The 6,548-nt window shown below is 45.5% G+C and overlaps 1 pseudogene; it reads right to left on the bottom strand.

Moving 5' to 3' along the window:
• Window positions 1-895: 895 nt before the first annotated feature.
• Window positions 896-2,355, bottom strand: LOC147465388 (uncharacterized; annotated as a pseudogene).
• Window positions 2,356-6,548: the final 4,193 nt, after the last annotated feature.

Here is a 6,548-nt window from a genome sequence, read left to right as displayed (position 1 = left end):
TCATACATCCACAAATTTCCCACTGTATGTTGTAACCGCTGCGGCGGTTGTTTGCTGCGTGACTCACAGCCAGCAAACCCTCAACAGACATACATCATCTCTGACAATACATCCCATGTGTAAGTACCTGCAATGTCAGGATGAAATCTGAAATATCAAGCAGCAAATACAAGCTACCTGATGAACTAGTGGATGTCGCCTACAGTCTGTGTGTAGGTGCGCCCATGTCGTATGTGACACGCCTCCAAGAACTGTAAGCCGTCCTTCATTGTGTAGATAGCCACAAATCAGCACTCTGGAAGTGCAGATATCCTCAGCACTTGCAGTCGTAGGTCGAAACCCCAAAATTGTAGAGTCGGATCTGCACCCGCCGAGATCACGTAGTCGAAAATGGCATGCGCAGATCTTTGTTGAAGCCGAACGGTGGCCGAGATGACCTCAGAATGAAATTTTGAGTACACCGAGCCATCCGGGTGTTCCCACAGGAATTGGGGCCATGTCTTCACCTGTCGAATCTCACTCCAATCTGAGCAGGTGACTCTGGCTACCTGCAAATGCTGCCCCGAGCCTCGATCTGAGCTCTGATACCAGTTGAAGGAGTACGAGCGGAAGTGCGACGCGAGAGAGAGTGCAAGAAGAAGACGACGATATGGTGAACTCGCTCTACTGTAATGTGTAGAGCATAGTGAGTTCTTATTAGGTTTTTACAAAAGAATATGTGTACATACCTGGAGGCTCGCGCACTTACCTAGGCGACCACATTGGGCTTTATACCCCAACATAGTACACCTTGCAAAGCAACCTGGAACAACATAGCTATCAATAGCATAGCATAATGTAGCCAAACCTTGCCATTTGCCTCCACTTGCTGCATAGCCAATCAAATATGTTTTCCTTACAAACCTGTATCCACACTCTCTATAAATGGCTCCAAGGCCACCTTTTCGTACCCAAGAGCATAACCTGCTCAAGCTTCAACCTGTTCTTCAAATACCTCATCACCTACAAGGTTGGTGGCACCTTCCTCTTTGCATGGAGCCTCACTCTTATAGGCTGCACCTGTATCAGTTTCCTTAGAGTCATCTGCCGGAGCTAGCTCTCCACGACCACACACAAACTCCAAAACGTCAAAGTGCACCTCGACATGTCCACCAAGGCAAAGTTTCCCCACCCCCAGCATAGACAAATCAACTTGACCTCCCACTGCTTCTGTTCCTAGCTCCTGTAAGTCATCCTCAAAAGCATGCTCTTCAATTAAGTCGGATGCACAATCAAACCATACCTCTTCCTCCAATAGGGACTCATCATCACGAGACACAAGATAGGGCTGCTCGACTGGCTGGCTCCCACAAGGTGCAACACTTTACTTCTCTTCGACCTTTAGCTGGCTGGCTGGCAACTCGCATATATCTTGCTCCACTTCATCTACATGAAAAACATCATAACTTTCATACCTAGAAGAGATGGATTCTGTCTCCCATATGCTATCTGTGTCCAAACTGCTGTTGGAGCTATGAGAACTGTTGGACTCCTCTTCTCATCTTGTCGGTTCTTGCACTTTTATTGTCAGCCTCGTTGCTGGCTCTAGAACTGACACCTCTTCTTTAAGATCTTCTATCACCTCGTCCTCTTGAGGAAGCAAACTAGGTGGCATTTTGAATATGCCTCTCTGTATCTTTTGAGACCTGGTTGGCACTTGTTCTACCTCTTCTATCCTGGCATCAGTTTCATGTGCTTTGATCAAATGCATATCAATAAAAGACAGGGCTTTTACCTCTTGATATCCATCAATCTGTTTGGGCCTAGGTCCACTGGCTACCGTGATTGCCGACTGTAGCAATCCTGCCTCCATCTTCTTCTTCATCTTTCGACTCTTTGCTCTGGCGGCTCTGACAGCTTCGTCTAAGTCCTTGGATCTTCATAGTCCACTCTCTCACAAACATAGGGATGCAAGCAAGATAGAAACTTTTCTAGCTTAAAATACCCCACATTGGTTGCTTGGGTAGTAGTCGCAAAATCCCCCCAATAAGCTTCAAATTTATCGACAAAAGTATCGAAATTTGCACTTACGTCCTGTTGCAAACCTTTAATCTTTGCATCTGCTTCCGAAGCCGACACCACCTTTCTATACCTTTGTAGAAATTGCTCGCGAAATCCGATCCAGTTCTGCTTGTGCACATCTTCTAAGCCATCGAACCAAGATTTTGCTTTACCTCACAGCACCAAAGGTAGAGTCTGGAGCTTTGCTTCATCACCTGGCATCTGCAATACTGTCAGCATGAATAACTCAAAATCTGCAATCCAATCATCAGCATCTTCATCTCCTTTGAACACCGGACCAAACTCCTGCTTCATCTTGACTCACGAACACCTTGTTAGGAAGCAATCAGTGGATCCTCTGTGCGGGCACCACAAGATGGAAAGGGAGAAATGGGAAAACACCGAGCACATAATCTGACTACCTCTATATAACCCAGTGATTCCACAGCACCCCTATCCCCTAGTAAACACACACCGAGACTCACAATCTAGCAACGACTATTGTCCTTGCTCCTTCCCAACCAACCTTAATTGCATACAATCCTAGCACCAAGCACCTCACCCTCACCTAGATTCATGCTATTCAATATTGACTCACACACCATCACTTGCAACATCTCTGGAAGACACCAATATTTCCTTGAACTTTCAAAGCCTACAATAGGCACTAGCTTTATAGCCAATTCCAATCTCTTTTGCATATACCACCCGCCCTCGCACACACATACTTGGGCAAACAGTTAATCATGAGAGTGAGGGAGGAGATTGACACAATTTGGAGAGACATATTGGCAAATATCACTACAATAACTTCCAAATGGGGGTGAATATTATAACGATGGGTTTCAAGGAAAAATTGTCATCGGCCTTTGCTTCACAATCACCATAGCCTTTGGGTCGACCTGTCCTCCATTCCATGCAAGTTGCGACTACCCTGTATTCCCTTGCTTGAACACCCAAACATTACCTACCATATAACACCTTTTCTTTCTCTTGATCCTGATCGGCCTCTACAACACGTTCCTTCCTTTCATACTCCGAGCTCCTCTTATTGCATCCGCAAGGGCGACGAAGATTGCGGCGTTGACTCCCAGTATGCAAGCCTACTTACGAGCTTTTAACTATAGCGCTACCAAGCTGGTAGGCCCACTCTCTGCGCTATGACTGTGTGGAAACCAATAACTGTTGCTTTGGATACTGATGGCGGCTCTGCATTCCAACCTTTAACCCCCTTCAACACTCAACTTTCCACCCTGAAGCATCCAATGCTCACTGCGCTATTGAATGAAGCAACTTCCTGCTGGCCCTCTTGGCCCTTCCTCGCGACTTCAGGCAGTCCCTCAACCAGCTTGCCCTCATGACTTGCCACCTAATCACCTCCAGGTGACCCTCCTGCAGCGCCCTTGAAGGCCCATCCTCCTCTGCCTGCTACTGGATATGGCAGCCCGCCATGCTCCCTTGCTCTGGCCTTCCTCCATGGTGCCACCCTCGGCCCACTGCAGCCTCCTCTCATGCACTCCCCGGTCTTGCATGCCCTCCAGATGGCGGCCCCCCTCTCTACTACTCCACGCCACCCCCTCTTTGCTCCTCTTTTTTTGCATGCTTTAAAAAAAATGCACTTAAGCGGCCCTTCACACCGCCATGCATGCCCTTGACCATAGCTGCCAAAAAAAAAAAGCTCATGTTGAACTGATTATGCCCCAGCTTATGCCTCATGTCCGAACTCCACTTTAATTTTGTTTAGCTTACCATAAAAGGCACCATACCCATGGGAGGAACTCCAACCACTTTGACGACTGCCATCAATCTGAGTCACAAACCTGTCGGATAACCCGATTGATGAGCTAGGAGATACGTGCTGTCTAGCACATGAAAGCCCCTGAAACAATTGATCCGGTCCTCCTAAATTTTCATACACAATATAACATTGTATCTGATGATATTCACCAATCTCCATCACTTCTATGTATCCCAACCAATGAGTGGAAAGTCGTCCCTACCCTGCTAAAAGCCACATTTGGCATACACATCCCAACCATGCTTGTTGTACCCTGCATCAAGCACACGCTCAAGAGTACCACCATCAACCTGCTAATTTTCACATACCTGATATTGGCTTTTTCTTCGGTCGACAAAACTTGGGTGCACCACCGTATCCAGGTGTGGTTGGCAAGGATAAGCGACAATCCACAGTCTCCTCAGAAGAAGAGGTTTGCGGCTGCAGTGAGGAAGCTTCGGAGCTTGGCGATGGGGAATGGACAACAGAAGGTAAGCGTCGCGCAGGAGATTTGCGAGAAAAAACGCTTACTCGCCTTACTGTTATACGCGTTCGCGCCATAAAAGCTCCACCACTTATTGTTCCTAGAGTTCTGTGCATTGCAAGTGACGTGGCAGACATGCATTGGACAAGAATTTTGCTCGTCTTTGAAATGATTACTATTGATATTCCATCTGACCGTTGGTCCCCCAAAAACTGATATTGGTGTCCATACTTTTCTGGTTCTAGTCTGGACAGGGTTTTATCACACTGGTGATGTTCTGGCTTTTTGACTGTTTTTGGAACTGGTTGTACATGGAAAAGACCTAAAATAGCTGATTCCGGATTCGCCTGGTCTTCAGCTCCCAAACCATCAATGCACGTTCCCCTGGCTTCTGAATAATAGAGCTTGATTTTAGCTCCATTATATACCCCTGGCAACAATAATCCAGACATATCTTTCAACCGTACCGTGCCTTTTGAGAACACCCATGGTCCTGCCCAGGGTATCTTTAAGTTTGATTTCTTAGGGCCTAATTTGGACTGATATAATAGAATCATATCACCTTTTTGAAACTCTCGAACCTTAATTCATCTGCCATGCCAGTGTTTCCTTCTTTGCTAAACAATTTCTTGTTCCAACACAGCCCTCTGTCTCAGCTCATCTAATTGAGTTAGCTCTTCCAGTCTGTTGTTCAGATTGTGATGAAAATCTAAACCATACTCTACAGCCATTCTGAGACTCGGTATAACAAATTTCATAGGGACAATAGCTTCAATGCCATACACCATTCTGAATGGTGTTAATCCCATAGTGACCTTATAAGCTGTTCTATATGCCCATAGAGCAGTCTGAAGCTTCAAGTCCCACTGTTCTGGCTTTTTCTGCACAATCTTTGTGAGGATAGTCTTAATGGTCTTGTTGCTGCTTTCAGCCTGCCCATTGCATCTAGGATAATATGGTGTGGATTTCCGATGCTTGATTGAAAGCATATCCATGAGGATATCCATAGTGTCATTTATGAAGTGTGTCCCTTGGTCTGACACAATCTCCACAGGACATCCATAGAGGCATACAATGTTCTCAAATAAAAACCTTGCAGTAGATTTTGTTGTATTGTCAGAAAGAGCCTTAGCTTCTACCCACTTGGTTACATAACAGGTAGCCATCAAGATATACCTATTCTCCCTAGGAGTAACCTTCTTGAAAGGTCCCATAAAATCCAAACCCCATTTCATGAAAACACCCAGTGGATGTAGTGGTGTTAAAGCAACCAGTTAGGCCCTCCGCCCTTTCTCTTGGTTGATTTCTCAGCATAATCCCGGGACGATCCTCTGAGCTTTGAATTATCATTCTGATTTCCAGTAGCTACTCCAGAGCATAGTGGTTCTTTTGGTGTGCTGAACTCAACCGGTTCTTCTGGTCTTCCAGTTAATCTCACTGAACGTTCTCCTGAATTCAGTTCAGTGAACTGTTCTGGGAATTGTTTCTTTTGTTTTTCAGCTTCATCTTTGTTTATTAAGACTGCTTGAGATCTATCTCTGTTAATGGAAAAATATTCATAGCTGCCAACATTTTCTCAATTTTCTTCACCTTGTACTTCTGGCAGAGCTCCTTGAGTCTCAGTTCCTTTCTCCAACTTCTAGTGTTATTCGTCTGAGTCTGGATTTTGCTACCAGCCCCCTATATTGTCAAAATCTGGCTAGCATAGTCATGAATAGCCTGTGCCGTTCGCCATGGGCGTCCCAGTAGCATCCCATAAGCTCCTTGCACATCCAGTACTAGGAAATTGGCTTTGAGCTTTGCTTTGCCCACTCGTATTTGCATATTCTCTACCATTCCAGTTGCTTGCACCACTCGATGATCCGCCATTCGGACTTTGAAAGGTGCTGGTTTCAGGTTAGTAATTCCCATCCTTTGCTGAAGATGTACTCCCAAAATATTTACCCCTGCTCCTCCATCTAGTATAACGCTTGAGAGTGGTTCCCACTGTTTCCTCACTTTGCAGTCCACCTGAATCAATGGCACTTCATCATCTCTGTCAAGTCGACTGATCTGGCCTCCCCCTCAACCTTCATTCGTTGTCTGATGAATTTCGCTGCTTCACGTAGAGTTTTTCTAATGTCCTCTAACTCCATAGTAGTTTCTAAATTCTGTCACAAATCTTGACATGAATTTCCTCTTTCTCATGCTCAAAGTTGTTGTCAGAACTTGAAGAACTGGTATTATCTTCAGAATACCATTCCTTTG

This window comes from Adiantum capillus-veneris, chromosome 1 (genome assembly GCF_014529385.1).
Source record: "Adiantum capillus-veneris isolate H3 chromosome 1, ASM1452938v2, whole genome shotgun sequence".
In the NCBI taxonomy this organism is placed as follows: Eukaryota; Viridiplantae; Streptophyta; class Polypodiopsida; order Polypodiales; family Pteridaceae; genus Adiantum; species Adiantum capillus-veneris.
Note: the sequence above shows the minus strand (reverse complement) of the source record. Positions and strands in the feature narration are given on the sequence as shown.